At 48.3% G+C, this 24,513-nt stretch overlaps 1 non-coding gene across 1 annotated transcript; it reads left to right on the forward strand.

Moving 5' to 3' along the window:
• The first annotated feature begins 10,532 nt into the window (after positions 1 to 10,532).
• trnak-cuu lies at positions 10,533 to 10,605 on the forward strand. Its single transcript has one exon. It is a non-coding gene; the product is annotated as a tRNA-Lys (tRNA).
• The last annotated feature ends 13,908 nt before the right edge of the window (positions 10,606 to 24,513 follow it).

The raw sequence follows: 24,513 nt of genomic DNA on the forward strand, positions 1-24,513 counted from the left end.
TCTATGTTACTATGAATAATGTCATGATATGAATGCTGATTTATTTTGGGAGGAAAAAACTAAACTGGAGTGGGAGATGGGTTCCCTGAAGATGTCCATCGAAATCACACCAACATTAAATGAAATAACACGGTGTCATTGACCATTCTTCTATTGGAAAGCATAAATTCTTGTTTTCAGTGAAAAATACATAAATAGCTGATGTGACAAAGGGTCGGGCAACATGTTTGGAGAACGTGTATAGGTGACGTTTCGGATAGTGACATTCTCCAGACTCGCTTCGTGTTTGTTTTTACTCGATCCTTAAATTATTCGCTTGTCATCTCCCATGGTGGAGTTAATGGCTGTTGCGCAAGGTGTTTGTTCCGTGAGTGTCACTAATGACAATCAGCAGGTATGAGGTCATGCCGCTGGAGACCTATCGCTCTATATATCTCGGTGCCCACCAGAAGGCATCGCCACAGAGCTACATCGATGACGGACTGACGGAGCCACATGAGTTAATGGTGTCTTCCAGCAATGGGTTATCCATTGATCTATCGATTCGAAGATATATATAACCCTGCAATAGCGACTGTCGCTGTTTTCGGTAATTTGGTTTGTCTCTGATTTTCATGTACGCGCATTAGCTGTGAGACATTCCGTGAACTCCGGCGGTGCCGACGTTAAACAAACATTGTTTCTGTTTCAATAATTCACTTGTTTAATTTGGTTAGACATCCATTTTCCTACTGCAACTGCCGCAATGTGTACGTCATGCCCCTTGTTTATCCTGGCCTGGATCACTGTCTGGACTGATTGCGTCGGCCAGAGGTCTGACCAGCGAGCACGTATCAGCTAATCACACCCTGGTATGTTGACCAGGAGCTGAGAGAATGGCAACTTGGGTTCCTCCCGTGGAGAGTCTGAAAAGAGTTAGTGAAATGACATGTGTTCCCAATCGGACAAACCTGCTTAACTGAATATATAATCGATATATTTTCTGCACTCGTCGCTGCGTGAAGCGTAATCCAGTTTTAGACCTGTAATGCAGCGGCTCATGAGATAAAGCAAATGAATGCCACGAGCTGGGATCTGACTCTACGAAGATGTCACGTCTTCACTATGATGTAAACTCAGATGTTAATTCAGATGTAAACAGATGATGTCACATAATTTTATATCAGTTAATGTTATGTATTTTGATATCTTCTCCTTCGGACGATCTGTAAATTCGAATGTATATCAGCAGATGTATCTGTATATGCTCGCCACCGTGCCACAACCAATACTGCCAGCATGGGCGGAAATCCTGGGGGGGGGGGTGCAACTCACCCCACCCACCGTGCTTTGAGACGTGGGGGACAATCCCACCCATGTATTGTAATCCGGACTTTATCAGACGCTTTCTAAGGGCAGAAACGGCCCGTTCGCGGGGCCTTTCATTGCCCGGCGCGGCTGAAAATCAAACTGCTGCATTCAGGCGATCGAGGCTCCCGATGTTGAAGCCCCCGCCGGCCGATGAAAAGCCCCGCGAACCTGCCGATTCAAGCCCCACCATTCGTGGCGGACGGAGCTGCTGTTGCTGGAGTTCGGAGTCGGTCACCAACCAGGTCAGCTTCCGATGTTCCCGCCCCCCCCCCCATGTTTTGATAGCGATGTCCGTGCCCGAATGCTGGTGTCACCCAGTTCCGGAGACGCAGGTTCAGTCTCTACCTTCCCGTGCTTTATGCGCAATGTTTCATCGTTCGTCCTCCAACTTCACGATAATCATGGCTGTGCTCATGTTTCCTCTCACATGCAATTGACCTGCCTATTAATGGTTTCTGTAACTACTGTACATGGGACAGTGTAGATAGATGCTACAATCTGGGGGACAGTTGATAAGAATGTGGGCAGAATTAAAAGCTGTGAATGTAATATACATTGGTGTTTGATGAGGTGCGTGGACACCGTGGTCCAAAGGCTGTAGTCTCTGAACTTTGTCTGGGCTAAAGGTCATTTGGTCAACCAAATTTGATGTTTGAAAACCTTCCAATCAGAAACTGTCCCTCAGATACCTTTTGTGCGGGCCGTATGTCTGTAATATCTCTTCTCTTCTTCACAGTAAACTTGTTGGCGATTGTGATTCTCTGTCGAGGCAAATGCGGCCTCTCCAAATGCATCACTCTCTACCTGGTGGCCATGGCAGCGTCTGATCTCCTGGTCGGCATCACCGATCCGTTTCTGCGACAGACTATTCAAATTCACTTCCCATATTCGTTGTTCAACATTACTCCCGTGTGCGTGACTACCGAAGTCCTGGTCTTTACATCCACCGCGGTCTCTGTCTGGCTGACAGTCGCCTTCACCTTCGATCGGTTTGTGGCCATTTGTTGTGAGAAGCTGAAGACAAGATATTGCACTGAGAGAACGGCGGCTGTGGTTATCGGGACAGTGAGTGTGCTGGGCTGTTTAGAGAGCGTCCCTCGATGTTTTACGATAGAAGCTGGCTACGTGTTTGATAATCTTCCCTGGGAGTGCATCGCCAAACCCACATACCAAACGTCGTATGCATGGGTGGCATATGATGTCATGCACCGCGTTCTAACCCCTTGTATCCCGTTCTTTCTGATTCTTCTGCTCAATGTACTGACGATCAGGCGGATTATAGCGGCCAGCAGAGTCCGTAGGGGGCTCCGGGGCAGCAGCAACGGAGAGAATGACAAGGACCCGGAGATGGAGAACCGCAGGAAATGCATTTTTTTACTCTTTAGTATCACGGGCACTTTCATACTGCTGTGGGCAACACAGGCCATATTTTCCATCTTTACGGGTATTGCGAAGGTGGGATTTGACCACAACCCCACCGGTTATTATTACATCACAACGGTCACGGCGGGGTTCTTACAGCTGCTCAGTACCTGCACCAACACGTGTATTTACGTGGTGACCCAGAGTAAATTCAGGGCTGAGCTGATGAACGCGGTTAAATTCCCAGTGAGTGTAATTCGTGCACTTGTACGTCCGTGACCCTCTGATACACGCCGATAGTTCAACATGCATTTACTCTCATCGCTGTTTGTTCTCCCAATATTCACATTCATCTGCTCAGAATCTCCTCAACGCACATAGTCACATGCTCCCTGGTGCCAGCGCAATAACCTGGCCCTCAACACCAGCAAAATCAAGGAACTGGTTGTGGACTTTGGAAGAGTAGGAGGGGGACCCACAGCCCCATTTATATGGTTGAAAGGGTCAAGCGCTTCAAATTCCTGGGCGTGCACATCTCTGAAGATCTTTCCTAGTCCGAGAACTCTAATGCAATTATCAAGAAAGCTCATCAGCGCCTCTACTTCCTGAGAAGATTACGGAGAGTCGGTTTGTCAAGGAAGACTCTCTCTAACTTCTACATGTGCACAGTAGAGAGCATGCTGACCGGTTGAATCGTGGCTTGGTTTGGCAACTTGAGCGCCCTGGAGAGGAAAATACTACAAAAAGTAGTAAACACTGCCCAGTCCATCATCGGCTCTGACCTTCCTTCCATCGAGGGGATTTATCGCAGTCGCTGCCTCAAAAAGGCTGGCAGTATCATCAGACCCACGCCATCCTGGCCACACACTCATCTCCCTGCTACCTTCAGGTAGAAGGTACAGGAACCTGAAGACTGCAACAACCAGGTTCAGGAATAGTTACTTCCCCACAGCCATCAGGCTATTAAACCTGGCTCGGACAAAACTCTGAATATTAATAAACCATTTTCTGGTATTTGCACTTTATCAGTTTATTTATTCATGTGTGTATATATTTATATTACGGTATATGGACACACTTATCTGTTTTGTAGTAAATGCCTACTATGTTCTATGTGCTGAAGCAAAGGAAGAATTCCATTGTCCTATACAGGGACACATGCCAATAAACTCACTTGAACTTGAACTTGAACTTGAACACCTTGCAATGCTCATTTGAACCGCCACTCGTAGAGCTCATAGAACGATACATCACTGAATCTGTCACTTTGGCTCAATTCGTCTCTGCTAACCGAGATGCCCCGTCAACGCGAGTCCTATTTGCCGCGATTCCCCGACATTCATTTTAACCTTTCCTCCAAATGCACCCGTCCAACGGGCTTGCCCCCACTTATATCAAACATCTTCTAACCCATCATTCTACCTCCAGGTCCCTCAGGTCGGCCTACTTGGCGCTACTGACCATCCCGCGGTCTGGATTTAAGCACAGGGGTGGCCGCGCTTTTACGGTTGCAGCACATAGACTGTGGAACAGCATCCCGCTCCTCATCAGAAGTGCCCCCTCCGTCGACTTCTTTAAATCGAGGCTAAAAACCTATTTCTACTCCCTAGCTTTTTTGAGGCCCTCTGAGATGGCGCTGTAAACAATTTATGTATGTATTGTTAAGTCTATGTACCATTGTATGTAGCACATTAATATCGACACTGCTATACAGTATGTTGGTCAACGTGAGTTGTTTTTAAATGTGATATACAAATAAAGTTGACAGACCGACCGACTGACTGATCTTTTAAATATCGCGACTGTTTCACTACAGCACGTCTGCAGGATGCGGGACTTAACATGATAAACGGGGGAATCCTCGCCGTTAGTGGGATAACATGATCCGATGACATGGTCCAAACCGGGGTGCGGGTCTGGGGGCTGTAAACTTGCGGATCATCGACTTGTTCCATGGCGACTCCAAAAATTAATCCACTGTGGATAAGAGCTAATTAGAAGCACATCATCCGGACGATTTTTTTGGAATTTCGTTTTAAATGGGTAGTCGCGAAAGAATCTAAAACCGGATGGTGTTCTGTACCTTAGTGACATTCTGATCTGCTGAGTGTCATTGGCTCGCAGGCAACACAACATGGCAACAACCAGAAGTTCAGGAACGAATCAAAGTAAATAGCCGTGTGCACCGTCATTTGAATGTTCACCGTCGAAATTGACAGACTCTGTTTTGGGTTTGTCTCCGCGTTCTTCTTATCGAGTCAACACACAAGATTAGAAGTCGTTCAGCCAGAACTGAACACACCTCTCGGCATCTGCACAATGTTGTCTGTTTTGTTGCTTTTTGTGCGTGGAGGTGGAAAGATTGGTGGAAACAGGGTCGTGATGTGAACGCTCTTTCCTTGATCTCTTGTATCCGCCAAGAGAGAGCGACATGAGAAGCATGACCCCCTGTCCCACTGTACGAGGAAATTCAAGAGTTCTCCCGAGTTTTCCCCTGATTTGCTCGGAGAATGTCCGTAGCGGGTCCGTAGGAGTTCGTGGATGTCTCATAGCGGCTCGTAATGCTAACGGTACGTACTCGGAAAATCGGGTAAACTCGTGACGTTTTTTCAACACTGTGAAAAATGTACACGAGCAAACAAATATTCGTACGAATCTCTACGAGACATCCAGGACTCCCACGGACCCGCTGCGAACATTCTTCGAGTTTGAATCAGGGCAAAACTCGAGAGAACTCTTGAATTACCTCGTACATAGACTTATCTCCACCTATCGTTTTCTGTCCTGTTCCCATTTCTTCCTGTCCCACTGTACGAGCTAATTCAAGAGTTCTCCCGAGTTTCTACTGATTCGAACACGGGGAATTACGGTAAGTGCCGCTCGTAGGTTCTCGGGGCTCTCGTGGACATTTTTCAACATGTTGAAAATTTTTCACGAGCTTACCGCTTTCCCGAGTACCTGCCGTTAACGTTACGAGCCGCTAAGAGACGTCCCGAGCTCCGACGTATCCGCTACGTACATTCAACGTGCTTACCACGAGTTTGATTTATTTTTTTTTAACTCGGGAGAGCTCTTGAATTACCTCGTACAGTGGGACAGGCCCACGCGCCCCTTTTCTGTCTTTATTTGACGGTTGCATTTCTCATCATATCCGACGACGTTAGATTTTCCGTAGATGATCTGAAGCCGACGTACACAATGCGTGGAGAACACAAATTGATGGAGAAAATCTGCGAGTCGAGCAGAAACTGCGCAGGGAATGGACAGACGGCGTTTTGTATCGGAAACACGAACATCTGGCGGAAAAAAACCATCGAGAAACAACGCCTGTCTATCCGCATCACAAATGCTGTCTGACCCATTCAGTACTGAACTGCCCCCCGCTGCAGGATTCAAAGGATTTGGAGCGGGTGTTGAAATGTTAACATGTTGTTGAAAATGCAAAGGCTGGAAGAGGGCAGAGTTCAATTGAGATGTGTGGGGCACGTAGAGGGTGACCGATGCCTGAAATGTTCTTCTCATGTCGATGGTGGAGGCTGTTAGTATCAATGGAGTTCATGAGGCATTTGTATGGGCATGTGGATGTGCAAACACCTGAGAGATCTCCATCAATTTGAATAAGCAGATTACTATAATTTATCTTGACATCATGTTCCAAGAGCTCTCCCGAGTTTGCCCTGATTCGAACTCGGAGATTTACGGGAATGGTCACTCGTCGGTACTAGGGGCTCTCGTGGACATTTTGCATCATGTTGAAAAACCTTCACGAATCTTCCCGTGCTTACCTGCCGTTAACGAGTCTTCCCGAGTACCCGCCGTTAACGCTAAGAGACGTCCCCGAGCTCCGACGTACCCGCTACGTTCATACTCTGTGCTTACCACGAGTTTGATTTTTTTAAACCTCGGGAGAGCTCTCGTACCGTGGGACAGCCGGAACTGCGAGTCGTATTCTGTATTTGCTGTCACAAGCAGCAGCGGGACTGTGGTCGAGTCACAGAGTCACACTGCACTGGAGACGGTTCCGTTGCCCACTCGCCGATGGAATTGTGTGGCCTGCCTTCTGTCTGGTTTACACCGAGTGCCGAAGATAGACACAAAACGCTGGAGTAACTCAGCGGCACAGGCAGCATCTCTGGTGAGAAAGAATGGGTGGCTGTATGGGGAAGTCAGAAAAGGGTCTCGACCCGAAACGTCACCCATTCCTTCTCTCCAGAGATACTGCCTGCCCCACTGAGTTACTGCATCTTTCTGTGTCTGTCTTCTTTTTAAACCAGCATCTCCAGTTCCTTCTTACACCCAGTACCGTCAGCTACCTGTCTATTTCCCGGTGGACTATCTATCTCTCCTCACTCTCCCTACACTCCGACATAGACCTCCTCCAGAACCCATCGGCCCACTATTTCCATGCCGACCAGATATTGCTCATCTATTCGCATCCCATTTCCCACCACCTGTCCGGTAGACTACTACCCATCGGTGATTATCAAAGATATCCCCCTTGTTCTACACATTCCCCGCTCCCCCACTCTCTCTGCAACTGAACATGAACGTGTTTATCTCTGTATCAAAGTTGCAATGAAGAACATGGGAGATGTTATGAGGAGAAAGCAGGAGAATGGGGTTAGGAGGGAGAAATAGATCAGCCGTGATTGCATGGCGGAGTAGGCTTGATGGGCCAAATTCTACGCCTATCCCTTATGAACATAACGCAGCTTCATCAAGTCAAGTCAAGTTGTATCAGTCAAGTTTTATTAAAGTGCAAGTGAAATTAATTTGCCAGCAGCGGTACAATAAAAAAAAAAGAACACACAATGCACAATAATAATTTAACACATACATCCACCACAGCATTCATCACTGTGGTGGAAGGCACAAAAAATGGCCAGTCCTCCACCATTTTGCCCCGTGGTCGGGCCACCAACCCTCCGCAGTCGCCGCTGCGGGCGTCCAGATATTCAGACAAGGTAAGTCCGGGTAGGTCTTGAATCGGTGCATCCCCACCGGAGACCGCTGCTTCCAGTTGGTGTAGGCCGCAGGCCGGTGGTCGAAGTTCTAAAGTCCCCGCCGCGCCGCAGCAAGACGCATCGCAGACGGCAGGGCCTGCGATCGGAGCTCCTCTCCAGGGATCCCTGGCGAGGGGCCCGCTTCGGACGTTAAGTCCCCGCAGCGCCCGCGGAAGAAGTTGACTGCGGGTCAGCGGTCGGTGCTCTTCTCCACCCGTGTCCCCAACGAGGGATCCCAGGCTCCGGACGCCGCGCCACCTGGAGCTCCGCAGGCCGCGGCTTCAGGCTGCCGCGGGCCAGCGAGCGGAGCGTTTCCCTCCGGCGATCCCCGGCGAGGGCTGGCCAGCTCCGCGACGAAAGCGACCTCGCTGCGCCCGCTGCTGAAGCCCCGGGCACTTCTCTGGGAAAGGCTACACCGATCCACGATGTTAGGCCAAGGGGGAGGCGACATGGAAAAAGTCGCCTCTCCGTGGAGGAGGCGACCGAAACGGTTTCCCCCTTAACCCCCCCCACCCCACCCCCCCCCCCCCCCCCCCCCCCCCACCCCGCCACACACACACACACACACGCACAAGACACAGAGAGGGACATTAAAAACACATTAAGACACACTAAAAAAATAATATACACACACATTCACAATTTCCCTCCTGGGATTAATAAAGTTCTATCGTATCGCGTGTGTAGGAAGGAACTGCAGATGCTGGTTTAAACTGAAGATAGACACAAAAAGCTGGATTCACTCAAGAGTTCAGACAGAATATCTGGACAAAAGGAAAATATCACGTTTTGGGTTGGTTCCTGCACACAGATTTCAAATGTGGAAGGAAACAAGAGCACTCGGAGAAAATCCATGCGATCAAAGGGAAAGGAGCAAACTCCATACAGACAGCACACATATTCAGGATCAATTCCGGGTCTCTGGCACTTTTAGGCTGCAACTTTATGGCAAATGTACTGCCCCATAGTCTTGAACTTAATTAAAACATACAGTAGCTGTAAAGGAGGACATGGCGTCAGTTGGAGATTTAAAACTGAAAATGGATATTTTCATTTTTTTAGTAACCAAAGTTATCAACGGATAATTATTTGTGTGTTGGAAAGCAAAATATAGTGGCACAGCGAGTAGACTTCCTGCCTCACACGCCAGAGATCTGTGTTCGATCCTGTCCTCGGGCACTGTCTGTGTTGAATTTGCACATTATCCCTGCAAGCGTGTGGGTTTTCTCCCACATCCCAAAGACGCATTGGCTTTGTAGGGTAACTTGTCTCTGTAAAATTACCCCTAATGTGCAGGGAGTGGGTGAGGAAAGAGGGATAACAGAACCTGTGTGAATGGGTAGACAAAAATACTCGAGAAACTCAGCGGGTGAGGCAGCATCTATGGAGCGAAGGAAATAGGCGACGTTTCTGTTCGAGAACTTTCTTCAGACTGATGTGAAGGTGGGGGGGACGGGAAGAAGAAAGAAAGAAGCGGAGACAGTGGGCTGAGGGAGAGCTGGGAAGGGGAGGAGAAAGCAGGGATGACCTGAAATTGAAGACGTCAATGATCATATCACTGGGGTGTAAACTACCCAAGCGAAATACGAGGTGCTGCTCCTCCAATTTACGGTGGGCCTCACTCTGGCCATGGAAGAGGCCCAGGACAGAAAAGTCGGATTCGGAATGGGAGGGAGTTGAAGTGCTGGGCCACCGGGAGATCAGGTTTGTTATTGCGGACCGAGAGGAGCTGTTGGGCGAAGCGATCGCCAAGCCTGCTCTTGGTCTCGCTGATTTAGAGTAGCTGACACCGAGAGCAGTGGATGTAATAGATGAGGTTGGATGAGGTGCAGGTGAACCTCTGCCACACATGGAAAGACTGCTTGGGTCCTTGAATGGACTCAAGGGGGGGGGAGGGGGTGGGTAAAGCGACAAGTGTAGCATTTCCTTCGGTTGCAAAGGAAAGTGCCCAGAGAGGGGGTGGGTTGGGTGGGAATGGACGAATTGATCAGGGTGTTACGGAGGGAGCGGCCTCTGCGGAAAGCCAACAGGGGAGGAGATGGGAAGATGGGAGGTGGGATCCCATTGGTAGACAAAGAAGCTGGAGAAAATCAGCAGGTTAGGCAGCATCTATGGAGCGAAGGAATCGACCACGTTTCCGGTCGAGACCCTTCTTCAGAATGATGTCGGTGACACGAAAAAGAAAGGAAGAGGCGGAGACAGGAGGTTGTGGGAGAGCTGGGAATGGGAGGGGAAGGAGGGAGAAAGCAAGGACTTCCTGAAATTAGAGAAGCCAATGTTCATACCGCTGGGGTGTAAACTACTCTAATAATAATAATAATGATAAATGTTATTTAATGGGCGCCTTTCAGACATCTCAAGGACACCTTACATAGATTATATGCCCTAGCAAATATGTGGTGCTGCTCCAATATGCGGTGGGCCTCACTCTGGCAATGGAGAAGGCCCAGGATTCGGATTGGGAAGGAGAGTTTAAGTTTTGAGCCTCCGGGATATCTGGTTGGTTATTGCGTACTAGGTATTGTGCAAAGCGATCGTCAAGCCTGCGCTTGGTCTCACCGAGGTTGATCATACACTGAATAATCCAACCACATTTTTGTTTGGAAGTGGAAGTGGTACACGGCGGGATTTAGCTCAGCTACATAAATAGGAGAGGAGGATGAAATTTAAACGGAGAAAGTGTGAGATGTCGCGCTTGTGCCGAACGAAAGTGATTATCTTCTACACCCACAGACAAAAATTCTTAGCCGAGGTAGATCCTTGATGTATTGAGAGGATGATTGTCGTGACATTTGACATTCAAACACTTCGAACAATGCCCGGCTAGCTCAGTCGGTGGAGCATGAGACTCTTAATCTCAGGGTCGTGGGTTCGAGCCCCACGTTGGGCGACACTTTCTTTAAACATTATGAATAGCAAACATATGTCTAACCACCTCCTTTATTATAGGATTTTTTTTTTAATTCCCCCTTCTTCTCACTTTCCCTTACCTTCTCCAACCTTCACTTCCCCAGTGAGAACCAGGGAAAACCTCGATCTCAACTTAAGTGTTGAAAGCCTTTTTTTTTTACCCGATCTGATCGACTTGGATAATGTTCTCTGAGCTTTGGAAAGTTCCTCTCAGAGTCTTTAGATCAGTACTCAAAAAGCTCGTCTCCTGCTTTCTTCAGTCGTCATCATCCGAGTTACGGCACCAATTCTGTTGAAGAAACCTTTAAAAAAAACACCACAATGACTGGGTAAGGCAATTGTAGATGGGTTATGCATGCAACCTATAATGTAGTTACCTCATCACCACTAACCACGCCCCATCATATTAGTATAACTGTAGTATCCTCCCTTTGTTCCTCCCACTAGGTCCCAGTACGCCTGAAGGCTGGATGCAGTCAGTGCTGGGACGTGTGTGCCATGTGCTATAATAAACTACCAGTAAAGGTTACAGTGTGTCAGCAATCACGCCTTTACATCGTGTCAGAAGTTTAAAACTCGCGTTTCCCGTTTACCGGTTTTCATTTATTTTGTCCCCGTTAGTGCCCAGTGTTGGGTTTCCCTTGACATGGCATCCTCATGCCGAAAGCCATCTCCCCTTGTCTTCGACGCTGACATTGCGGAGCGATGGTCGACTTTTGTGATGGACTACACTCACTACGTCAATATTGCGCACCGGAACGACCCAGCCGCGGTCAAAGCATCACTCCTGCTCAACCTGGCCGGTCCCGACGCAATGAAGAGAGCTCAAGCCTTTGTCTACGAACCAGCAGTCCTGGATGACAACGACCAGCCGGTCGAGCCAGCTGAATCGGCCGACGACCCGGTATGTCTTTTGCGCAAGTTCGCGGAGATATGTGACCTGCCCTCCAACCGTATACTGGAGCGGGCCAGGTTCTTCTCACGCAAGCAACAGCCGGATGAACCTGTTGAGTGCTTCATCGCCGACCTGCGGCACCTTGCCCAGCGGTGCCGATTTGAAACCATGCGCGACCAGCTCACCAGAGACACTCTCGTCACTGGCATGATTGATCAGAAGCTACGTGCCGACCTGCTGCAACGGCCTGACCTAACCCTGACTCAGGCAATGCATGCGTGCCGCATTGCCGAAGTGGTCACCCCTCCGCATGGACAGAGGGGGTCTGACAGCCGAGCCATAAATCTAACTGGTGTTGCTGGACAACGTCGTATGAGGGACAACTTTCGCCCTCCACCGCGGCCCGTTCGTACATCCCGGGACCCGAGATCACAAAAGTGTCCAAATTGCAATTACGTGCACTCCACAGAATCACAGTGCCCAGCCCTTGGGAAGACCTGCAATTTCTGCGGGAGAAGGAACCATTTTGCAGCTACCTGCCGGTCCCGTGGGAAAGTGCCCTCAGCTTCCAGACAACTCCTAAACAACCTTCTGCAAGTTGATAGCGAGATGGATTCTCAGTCCTCTGTTGACGCTGCCCCCGACTCTGAGCTCAGCTATTCCACGGGAGATGTAAGTATTTACACTCTCCTCCACAGCCGATCTCGCCTCCCTGATCCTTCTGTGAATATAACTGTAAACAACAAGTCCTTCTCTGCTAAACTGAACACGGGGGCGAAAGTGAACGTAATGTCAACAAAGCTGTTCCACCAGATAAGGAAGAATGAGCTGCTGATTGCAGATCGCTCTGTTTTGCGTGCCTATGGGGGAGAGGAATTAACACCTGTGGGGAGGGCGACCTTCCACTGCGTGCTGCAGAAATCTTCCCAGGACCTGTCTTTCTTTATTCTGGACAGTGACTGTGTGACGTTGCTGAGCAACCAGGCATGCCAGGGTCTTGGTCTGGTGTCGTTTGATCGTACGGTCCACGAGGTGCAAGCTGTGATGGATCCACTATCCGAGTACCCAGACTTGTTTGACGACAAGTTGGGGAAGCTGCCGTTGGTGTACAAGATCGTGACTGACCCCTCTGTGGTGCCTGTGATCCGTCCACCCCATAGAGTGTCGTTCGCCATGAAGGGCAAGGTGGAGAGTATGCTGAAAGACATGGTCAACATGGGAGTGCTGGAGGCTGTCAGCGATCCAACCGAATGGGTCTCCACCATGGTCGCCGCGTTGAAGAAAGGAAAAAATGAGATACGGGTATGCATCAACCCCAAGGACTTGAATATGGCGATTAAACGGCCCCACTACCCCATGAGGACTGTCGAATATGTTGCCGCCCAGGTGGGACAAGCCACAGTGTTCTCCGTCCTCGATGCCAGAAGTTCGTTCTGGCAGATACCCCTGGACAAACGCTCCACGGACCTGACCACGTTCAGCACGCCCTTCGGCAGGTTTAAGTTTTTGCGGATGCCGTTCGGCATCAACTCCGCCAGCGAGGTACTTCAGCGTTCAATGGAACAATTGTTTGCAGGTCTGCCCTGCGCGATCATTGTGGACGACATACTGGTCTATGGGAGGGATGTGGCCGAATATGACCGCAACCTCCGACGGATTTTGGACCGTGCTCGGCAGATAAATTTGAAGCTTAATCGGTCAAAGTGCAAGTTCCGGGTGCCTGAGGTCACATATGTTGGCCACATTTTCACGGCCCAAGGGTTGAAGCCAGACCCGCAAAAGACCAGCGCCATCTCAGAGCTGCCCGCCCCGACAGACGTTGTCAGTCTGCAGCGTTTCCTGGGTATGGTGAATTACCTGGGGAAGTTTATCCCCGACCTCAGCGAATTGAGCGCACCTCTGAGACAGCTAACTAAAAAGGACATTGCCTGGGCATGGTTTCCACACCACCAGCAGGCGTTCGACCTGCTAAAGACGAGGCTGGTCAGCACACCTACCTTGAAGTTCTTTGATCTACTGCGCCCGATCGTGGTCACTTGCGACGCCTCTCGGTTTGGACTGGGTGCTGCCTGCCTGCAACCCCACGCTGATGACTCGCTGCTGCCCATCTCCTATGCCTCTAGGACCATGACGGACACAGAGCAGCGCTATGCTCAGATAGAGAAGGAGCTACTGGCGGTGGTTTTCGCGTGTTCGAAGTTTAAGGACTTCCTATTTGGCACCAGGTTCACCGTTGAGACGGATCACCAGCCACTGGTAACGATACTGAACAAGCCCATACACTACGCCCCTGCCAGACTCCAGCGGATGATGCTGCAGCTACAGCGCTTTGACTTTAAAATCATATATAAGAGGGGCACCGAGATGCATGTGGCTGATGCACTGTCCCGGGCCCCCCGGGCCTCCTGCGACCGGCACCCCTTCGAGCAGTCGGACTTACAGGTACTGAACGTTAACTTCGTCCCTTCTCAGCAACTACAGTGCTTGGTTGCACATACCGCAAACGACCCCGACCCGCAGCAGCTTGCTGCTGTCATCAAGCGCGGGTGGCCCACCAAACGGAATTCGTTGCCTGCCAGCGTCCACCCCTATTTTTTGGTCCGCGATGAGTTGGTCCTCCGGGACGGCATTATTATCAAAGGACACAAAGTGATCGTCCCTGCCTCGCTGCATGGCTTGTATTTTGACGCCGCCCACATGGGGCATCCCGGGGCAGATGCCACTATCTCGCATGCCCAGGAACAGTACTACTGGCCGGCCATGGCTAAGTACATCCAGGCCAGGGTGGATTCCTGTCCGGACTGTAACTCTCTTGCCCCGCATCAGCAAGGACAGCCGCTTTTGCAGCAGCCTGCCCCTGACATGCCCTGGTCTTCTCTGGCTGCCGATATTTTCGACTGGCGTGGGAAGCAATACCTTGTGCTGGTAGACTCTTACTCAAATTGGTTCGAGGTGGACCTCCTCCCTGCCATCACCTCCGAGATGGTGATCAGCAAACTCCGCCGTCACTTCGCCACGTTTGGTTCCCCTGTCCGGCTGCAGACAGACAACGGACGCCAGTTCACCAGCGCCGAATTTCGAGCGTTTGCTGCAAAGTGGAACTTTAATCATTTCACCAGCAGCCCGGAGTACCCGCAGAGCAATGGTCTAGCTGAACGGGCGGTCCGCAGCGCAAAGCACCTGCTTGAACAGACCCGCCTCTCGAACGGGGATTTCTATCAGGGTCTCCTGAACCTTCGGAACATTTCCAGAGACAGTACCATGGGATCCCCTGCCCAGCGACTCATGTCCCGTGTTGTCCGCCCTCCGATGCCTATTGCCCAACAGTCCCTGATGCCCAACGTCCTGCAGCCTGCTGATGTCCAGCAACGTATTGCCCAGAAGCACGAGATCCAGCGCCGCTCGCATGACAAATCCTGCCGCCCTCTTTCGCCACTGATGCCTGGACAGGTCGTCCGTTTGCAGACGCCCACCGGCTACTCCCGACTTGCCACCGTCGTCGGGTTTGACAGCGCGCCACGGTCCTACCTCGTGGATTTTGAAGGGACTGTATACCGACGCAGCCGCCAGCACCTGTTGGCGGTTAACGAGCCCAAACCACCTCCTGCGATTCCGTATACCCCTCCATCGCGTGTCGAGCCTTCCTCCACTAACGTACCCTCTGCTCCCTGCATGCCACGGTCGGTCCTTTTGCCTCGGGTTCCCCCCCCTGCTCCTCCCGGTTTTGCTCCCCAGGCTCTGTTGTCCCCTGCAAGGTCTTCTCTTTCTCCCACTTCGGCTCATTCTACCCCTTCTGTTTCACCTGGCTCACCTGTGCCTCTCCGTTCCCCCTCCAAGCTGGGTTCTCCGCCCACCTTCTCTCCCCGTCCTGTTTCTGTTCCTGTCCCTCCTTCTATTCTTTCGAGTGGGGAGGGTGAAGGTCCGGTGCGCACTCGCTCGGGTCGGATTGTAAAACCTCCGGCTCGCTACGGAGAGTATGCTTAGCTTTGCAGGTTCTGTATAACAAACCTGCCATTGTTGTAACTTGTTTAAATTGTAAGGGGAAGGATGTAGATGGGTTATGCATGCAACCTATAATGTAGTTACCTCATCACCACTAACCACGCCCCATCATATTAGTATAACTGTAGTATCCTCCCTTTGTTCCTCCCACTAGGTCCCAGTACGCCTGAAGGCTGGATGCAGTCAGTGCTGGGACGTGTGTGCCATGTGCTATAATAAACTACCAGTAAAGGTTACAGTGTGTCAGCAATCACTCCTTTACAGCAATCAAGACTTAATTTAAGAGCGTAAAATACAGTGATCACAGGGAGTAATCCAGGAGATTGTTCACTGAACAAAGATTCATCTGCTCCTTATATACAGAATCTCCCTGTGATGTGCTGTGAACTGTTGCAGGCACTTACGCATGTTTTCTTCTTCAGAATGGTCTTATAAAATTATAAATCATGCACCTAAGAAAGACATAGATCACACCCCATGGTATATAAACAGATGTCCTTTTAACCTCATTTAATTATTTTACAATTTCATTGGTCTTTTACACCAGTTCACCCTGGATCCTGTTCCAACCTTCCAGACTAGCCTCACCATGTGGTTCCTTGTCAAAAGCCAAAGGTTCCTAGTCACAGTCCTTCACCCAGAGTATCCGTCCTCCATCACAACCATCTATGTTCTATGAATAAGCCAGTTCTGAATCAACAAAACATAGTAATTGTCAATGAAAGTAAGCATGCAGGTACAGCAGGCAGTGAAGAAAGTGAATGACATGTTGGCCTTCATAACAAGAGGAGTTGAGTATAGGAGCAAAGAGGCCCCCTGCAGTTGTATAGAGCCCTAGTGAGACCACACCTGGAGTATTGTGTGCAGTTTTGGTCCCCAAATTTGAGGAATGACATTCGTGCTATTGGGGGAGTGCACCGTAGGATTACAAGGTTAATTCCCGGGATGGCGGGACTGTCATATGCTGAGACAATGGAGCGGCTGGGCTGGTATACTCTGGAGTTTAGAAGGGTGAGATGGGATCTTATTGAAACATATGAAATTATTACGGGTTTGTACACGCTAGCGGCAGGAAACATGTTCCCGAAGTTGGGGGAGTCCAGAACCATGGGTCACAGTTTAAAAATATGGGGTAAACCATTTAGAACGGAGACGAGGAAATACTTTTTCTCACAGAGATTTGCGAGGCTGTGAATACTCTGCCTCAGAGGGTGGTGGAGGCCGGTTCTCTGGATACTTTCAAGAGAGAGCTAGATAGGGCTCTTAAAGGTAGCGGAGTCAGGAGATTTGGCGAGAAGGCAGCAACGGGGTACTGCTTGGGAATGATCAGCCATGATCACATTGAATTGCGGTGCTGGCTCGAAGGGCCGAATAGCATACTCCTGCACTTATTGTCTATTGTACATTGAATCCCATACATCTTAAGCTTCTGGATCAACCTACCAAAATCCTTATTAAAATCCACATATGCACCATCCACCGCCTTACCTTCATCAACCTCCTTAGTCACTTCTTGAAAAAACGCAATCAAGTTAGGAAGACACAACCTGCCACGTACATAGCCAGGCAGGCTATTCTTAATTAGCCCACTTTTTTCCAAATAGGAATATTTGAGCCAATATTGAGTCACCCTCTACAACAACCCTGTTGTTGCATCCTTCCATAATATGTCTACATATCCGATCCTCTATCTCCCGCTGACTATTGGGAAGCCTATAATATTAGTCATTACTCCATTCTTATTTTGAGCTTAGCACAGTAGACGTACCCTCTCTGAGTACCACCACGACCTTCTCCCTGATAAAGCAAATCCCTCACTTCTTTTACTTTCCCTCTATCTCATCTGAAACATCAAAACACAGGCATGTTAGGCTGCCAGTCTGGTAACCAAGTTTCCATAACGGCCACATCACAATTCCAAGTACTGATCCAGGCTCTACGTTCACCAGCTTTACCCTTGATATTTCTTGCATTCACATGGACGTTAACGAGGCCTTTAGAGCTACAGAGAAACGGTCTCTTCAGCCCACCAATTCCACGCCAAACAGTGATCTCCTGAACTATCCGACACACTAGCGACAATTGACAATTTTATCAAAGCCATTTATCATTATCATTATCATCTTTTTATTGTCATCTTGCAAAGCAACAGTTGTACAGCGCAAAATGAGAAGACGTTTCGCAGGGTAACTTAAAAATTTCACGCATAAATATAAACGATTTAAAAATAAAACAATCCAGTTCCTGATAAAAAACAGTACGAATAGTTTTTAAAAAGTGCAGGTAAAAAAAAGCAACATTAAAATACGTTTAAAAAACTGTCATAAAATATCCAGGGCAGATGATTTAAGTGGCCTGAGCTAGTGCCAGTTATTACTCAGTGCCTGTTATTAAATTGTCAGTGCAAAATCAGCAGAATCAGGTGGAGTGACTGTTTAGCAGCCTCACAGCCTGTGGAAGGAAGCTGTTTAGCAGTCTGGTTATCCGGGCTTTGATGCTACGGTAGCTCTTGCCTGATGGCAGGAGATCTAGATGTGTGTGGAGGGGGTGCAGTCTGTCCTTTGCAATGCTCATTGCTTTTTTCAGGAAGCGGCTCTGGAACAGTTCTTGTGCCGAGGGTAGTGAGACGCAAATGATCCTATTTGCTCCCCTCACTACCATCTGCAGAGACTTCCTGTCTGAGCAGTTACAGTTGGAATACCACGTGTTCATGCAGAACGTAAGTACAGACTCCACCGTGCCCATGTAAAAAGTCCAGAGGATGTTGGTGGGAAGTGAGACCTGTTTGAGTTTCCTCAGGTAGTGCAGTCGCTGATGGGCCCGTTTGAAAATCCCATTGATGTTCCTGGACCAGGTGAGACTGTCTGTGGTTTGCACTCCGAGGAACTTTATGCTCTCCACTCTCTCCACCGTGGTGCCACTGATGTTGAGGGGTGTGTGTTTGGGCTGCGACCTCCTGAAGTTGACAATCATCTCCTTTGTTTTGTCTACGTTTAATTCTAAATTGTTGTTGCCGCACCAGTCCACTAGTTGTTTCACTTCCTCCTGTACATTGTTTTATCCTCTCCACTGATGAGTCCCACCACTGTGGTGTCAACTGCGAATTTTATAATCCTGTTGTCCCTGAATCTAGCAGCACAGTCACGTGTGAGCAGTGCGAACAACAGAGGGCTGAGCACACAGCCTTGAGGGGAGCCGGAGAGGAGATGTTTCAACAAACATCTACGTATTTGGAGCGTGGGAGAAAACTGGAGCACCTGGGGTAAACCTACGAGGTCACAGGAGAATGTACAAACTCCATGCAGACAGCAGTCGTAGTAAGGATTGAACCTGAGTCTGTGGCGCTGTAAGGTATCAAGTCACTGTGCACTTTAAAAGTTCCACCCAGCGAAGGGCCTGTTTCTGCGCTGTATCTCTAAACTAAACTATCAACTCCAGTATGTTCCATTGACTGTTCAGAGGTCTCTTATACAATGCTGTTCATTTTACGGCTCTCTTCCTCTTAACCGTTCAACACACTTTTCCCTTTATAAAATAGTTATTTAATTCAGGAGTCATTTAGATTTGTTTGTTATAAAGTCAAGTGTGATACAGGTCAGAATTATAACCTGTAATTGGTGAATTTGAGGACTGAGGATATGGATTCAGCTTCATCACATGCAATTTCAGAAAAATAATACCGATTAGAATGTTTGGGGCAAGAACACAGACCACCTGGCCCAAATAAAGTGGTCCCGGTGAGAAGCAGCCGTCTGTGACAATGAATTCCATATTCACCATTCTTTGGCAAAAAACAAATCCCTCCTCATTTCCATACTAAAGGTTTGTCCTTTTATTCTGAGGCCGTGCCCTCTGGTTGTACTCTCCCCTTACTGCTAACATCCTGTTCACGTCCACTCGACCATAGCCTTTCACTATCTGATAGGTTCCAAAGAGAACCCCTTCTCTTCCCTCCCTGTCACCCTCTACTTTCTAAACCCTAGCGAGGGAAGGCCCTGAGCACCCACACACTCTCACCCATTAACCGAATCATCCCATGATCATTCTCATAAACCTCCTCTGGGCCCTTTCCAATGTCAGCACATCATTCCTCGGATTTCGGTCCCAAAACGGCTCACAATATTTTCCAAATGTGGCGTCACCAGCACCTTACACATCCTCGGCATTACATCCCTTCCTTTTATATCCTAGTCCCTTTAAAATGAATGCTAACATTACATTTGCCTTCCTCGCCACTAACTCAACCTGCGAATTAACCCTTTTGGGAATCTTGCACCAAGTCCCTTTGCTCGTCCAATTTCTGGATCCTCTCCTCTATGTCTTTATTCCTTCTGCTAAAGTACATTATCAATCTATTTGCTACACTGTATTTAATTTGCCACTTCTTTGCCCACATTTCCACCTGTCCAACTGCTTTTGCAAACTCCCTGCTTCCTCAACATTACCAACCCCTCGTCCTATCTTCCTATCATCTGCAAATTTGGCACAAAGGCATCAATTCCATCACCCAGGTCATGAATGAATAAGATGAAAGGTAGCGGACTCAACAACAACACCTGTGGAACATCGCAGCCAACCAGAAAAGGCCCCTTATATTACCAATTTTTGCCTTATACCAGTCAGCCAATCGTCTATCCATACTACTACCTTGCCTCTAATGTCATGGGCTCCTATCTCATTTAGCACCCTCTTGTGCGGCACCTTATCAAAGGCCTTTTGAAAATCCAAAGAAACAACATCCATTGACCCTCCTTTGTCTATCCTGCTTGGTACCCCCTCAAAAACCTCTAATAGATTTGTCAGATAAGACCTTCCCTTTACGAAACCATGCTGACATGTGCTTAACATGTGTGTCCAAGTGTCTGAAAGCCTCATCCTTAATAATGGACTGTAAAATGTTACCAATCGCAGAAGAGACTGACCGGCATGTAATTTATTTTATTTTGCCTTGCTCCCTTCTTAAACAGTGGAGCTACATTTGTGAATATCTAGTCCTCTGAAACCATTCCTAACTCCAGGTATGGTTTAATCCAGCACAGGCTCCTCCCAGGCTGTTCAGTGCTAGTGACCACCCGCCCCACTACGTTACATTCATTGGAGAAGGCGGAGATCAGTGTCTGGGCTGAAATCCTGGGATTTGTTGGAGAGGAACGAAAGGAATATTTCAACAAGTTTTTTTGAAGATCAGATGGTGGCAGCAACTGTTTTCAAACACGTGGAGAAGAACGAGATTCTGCACACCATGAGCTACAACCCCTCATACTGCTGGATCCGCGGCCTTGTACTGGGCCCCATCTTCGCGCAAAGATACGGGGACCTGCTGCAAGTTCCCAAGACCATCACCGAACTATATTCCTACTACATTTACAACATCCTGAAAAACCACGGTTGTGTAAATGAGAGCCCCCGTGAGGTGCTACTTAGGATTGGTCAGATGGCCTACACAGGAGTGTCCGAGAAGAACATTGTGTTCACAGATGGAGATTTGATCAAGTACGATCTCCAGCCTTCCCAGTTCCGCTCCGACTTCCCGGTGGAACTTTTGGAGAGAGAGGATTCTGCCCGGAGTGGGGAATACACATTTCCTCACCTCACTATCCAAGAGTTTGTAGCTGCACTTGCACAATTCCAGCCTCCAGATCCTGGAGATATCCTGAAAATCCTCACTGAAGCCCATAGCAAGGAACATGGGCGATTTGAGGTATGTCTCCCTTTTGTTGCTGGTCTCTCCTCCCCAGGGTCATCTCGGCGACTGGAGGAGTTTCTGGGCCCATTTCCTCATCAAACAACTGTCCAAGTGATTGACTGGGTGAAGGAGGAGGTTAAAAAGCAGATTGGAAATGAATGGAGTCAAACTGGTAAAAGGAGTTTCCTAAATACATTGCCCATCATTTTAGAGTGTCAAAATAGTAGCCTTGCGCAGGACACACTGGGATCCATTCGAACACTGTCATTAATTGGAATACGACTAACCCTGATTGACTGCGCCGTGCTGTCTAGTGCGATTGGCTTCTGTGACACAATAAAACATCTCAATTTGTGGGGCTGCCACATTCAGTGTGAAGGACTCCAGCAACTGGGATCCAGGCTGCACAAATGTCAGGAATTGAGGTAACTGCTCATTTCTCTTTTACATTCAATTTTAAGATTGACCCACGTTGTTGTTTGTGAAGGAAAAGAAACAATTTGAATAAAATGTTTGAAAGAATACTCTGAATATTTGTGTCAAATAACCAGAAGCTTTTATTATAATTTCTGTCTAAATGGCTTCTTGAGAAGGGCAGTTAAAGACATCATTGGATAGGTTTTTTTTAAAGCCATTGATTTCATTGTAATCAATAGCATTTATTGCTCTTTCCCATGTTTATTGCTCTCCCACACGTTCATTGACCAGGAAAATTACACTGGCACCTAGGCCAACACTAGCGGCAGCAGTTGGTGTGTTGATACGTCCTATCCTTTTCCTGAGGAAGGTCAAGCTACAGATTGTCCAGTCGGAGATTCATGTGATGTGCCAGGTTTAAACCCCGGTTCCATTTTCACGACCTAATTGGCAACCTCTGCCGAGTTTGCCCATGACTCATACTCGCAGCATGGTCGCCACGAGGTCGTAGGAGGTATTTGTAACTCGTCCTCATGCTCGTGAGTGGTCTCCGCATACTCGTGGCCTCAAGTTGGTCGCGGCGTTTTTCCAGCCTGATACAACATGTCCACGAGTTTAAAAAAAAAGGTTGGCATGGGAAAAAATGATACGTTTTACTCGTAGGTAGGTGGTAGTAGGTCTTGATGGTAGTCGTAGGTAGTCGTAGGCCGGTAACAGGCCAGAGAAAAAACATATAAACATGACATCATTTTATCATGTGATCATTTTCCACTCATAGCTAGTCGAAGTTGGTCTTAGGTGTGGAAGACCGAGTCCAAGGGGGGGTCATAGGAGATCGTAGACATAGTGGTAGGAGGTCGTAGACATAGTTGTAGGAGGTCGTAGACATAGTCGTATGAGGTATTTTACTTCGGCGAGTCAACAAGACCTTTACATTTTTTTCAACTCGTCTAGGATCTAAACTCGTGGATTAGGTCGTCCAAGTGGGACAGGCTAAACTTCCAGTATAAAAGAGTAAACTTCCAGTATTACAAATTGGCCAACTTGGGGGAGACATCTTCAAGAACAGATGCTTTCCTGTCCTAGGCTTTTGGATACAAAGCATACATAGCTTTTTATACTACTCTTTATCTACATTCACCTTCACTCCCCCCCACGCCCCCTCCCCTCCCCCCAACCGCACTCAAATCTACATCCCATGCTTCGTGAGTTAAAAAGATAAAGGATTTTCATGATTACTATGCTGTATTTAGTGTGTTGTATGTGATAAAATATGCAAATTGTACAATTTCATGTAGGTACAATGCTGAATTGCACAACCCTTTCCTTGATTGTGGTTGCTAGGCAACTTCCAGGCAGAGGCTCACGTAATGTTCACTTTAATTGCAACTGCTCATTGAGACTGACATGATCCAGTTTCAATCAAGTTTCAGTGAGACCCCTAATGCTCTCTTGGGCAACATCTTGGGCTGATCTAAGTTAGTCCACTGTCCACTCCAACCCATTAACTGCCTTGACACATTATGACTTTACACTACACCCCCCCCCCCTCCCCCTCCTTGTCCATTAGTTGGAACACACATCAATTGATACCATTTCTTCCGGATGATCAGGCCTTAGGCATCTCAACATATGTCCAATTCATCTGTGTGACTCTCGCATCCCACAGTTCCCCATTTATGGTAATGGTGGCTGCGCCTCCTTCCTCCCTCTCCTCCCCCCCCCCCCCCCCCCCCCCACCCTTATATCTGAGTGTGGGTAGGTCTGGCCCCCTCTCCCTACCCTTCACTTAGTTCTATTTTTCCCCCTTCTTCATGCTACTTCACAATTGGCAGGGAGTGAGTTTCTCTGTTAAGCAGTATCCTGAAGAAATTATTGACCTGCATCAATAAACAGGTGTTGGGTAGTGAGGGGAAATCTGATCATTCATTTGTCAAAGAATGAGAGGAGATCTCATTGAAACATATAAGATTGTAAAGGGCTTGGCAGGAAAGGGGCAGAGGCAGGAAACATGTTCCCGATGTTGGGGGAGTCCAGAACCAGGGGCCACAGTTTAAGAAAAGGAGTAAGCCATTTAGAACGGAGACGAGGGAACACTTTTTCTCACAGAGAGTTGTGATTCTGTGGAATTCTCTGCCTCAGAGAGCGGTGGAGGCCGGTTCTCTGGATGCTTTCAAGAGAGAGCTAGATAGGGTTCTTAAAAATAGCGGAGTCAGGGGATCTGGGGAGAAGGCGGGAACGGGGTACTGATTGGGGATGATCAGCCATGATCACACTAAATGGCGGTGCTGGCTCGAAGGGCCGAATGGCCTACTCCTGCACTTATTGTCTATTGATTTATTTTTTTCTTGAAATATCCAGGTAAGAGAAAATGTATCAGACATGAGATTTGAATTCTGAATTCTGAAGAAGGGTTTCGGCCCGAAACGTTGCTTATTTCCTCAGAAGGGCTTGTTGGTATAGATGCTGCTGCAACCGCTGAGATTCTCCAGCATTTTTTGAGATTCAGACATGAGATTTGAATTGGTTTGTTTCGCGCTGTTTGTGTTTAGACTGGAGATCAATGCATTGGGAGATTCCGGAGTGAAACTGTTTTCTGTGGCTCTGAGGCACCCTGACTGTAAAATACAGAAACTATGGTAAGTAGCAGACTTCCTCTCAAAGTGTACAGTTATTGGGTGTCTGACACTGGACATTAATACGGGTTGAGCTCTCTTGTCCGGCATTCTGTGGTTTTGGATCTGTCCTACAGTTCTGCACAAATTAAATTATAGCTATGTTCTGGTTAAGATCTAAAATCAACTGAAATTTACACTCGCCAACTTTCGCAGTAAGCGCGTTAGGTAAACGCACTTAAATTCACAATAGATGGTCCCGTTTCCTGAATG

The sequence above is a fragment of the Amblyraja radiata genome, chromosome 37 (genome assembly GCF_010909765.2).
Source record: "Amblyraja radiata isolate CabotCenter1 chromosome 37, sAmbRad1.1.pri, whole genome shotgun sequence".
In the NCBI taxonomy this organism is placed as follows: Eukaryota; Metazoa; Chordata; class Chondrichthyes; order Rajiformes; family Rajidae; genus Amblyraja; species Amblyraja radiata.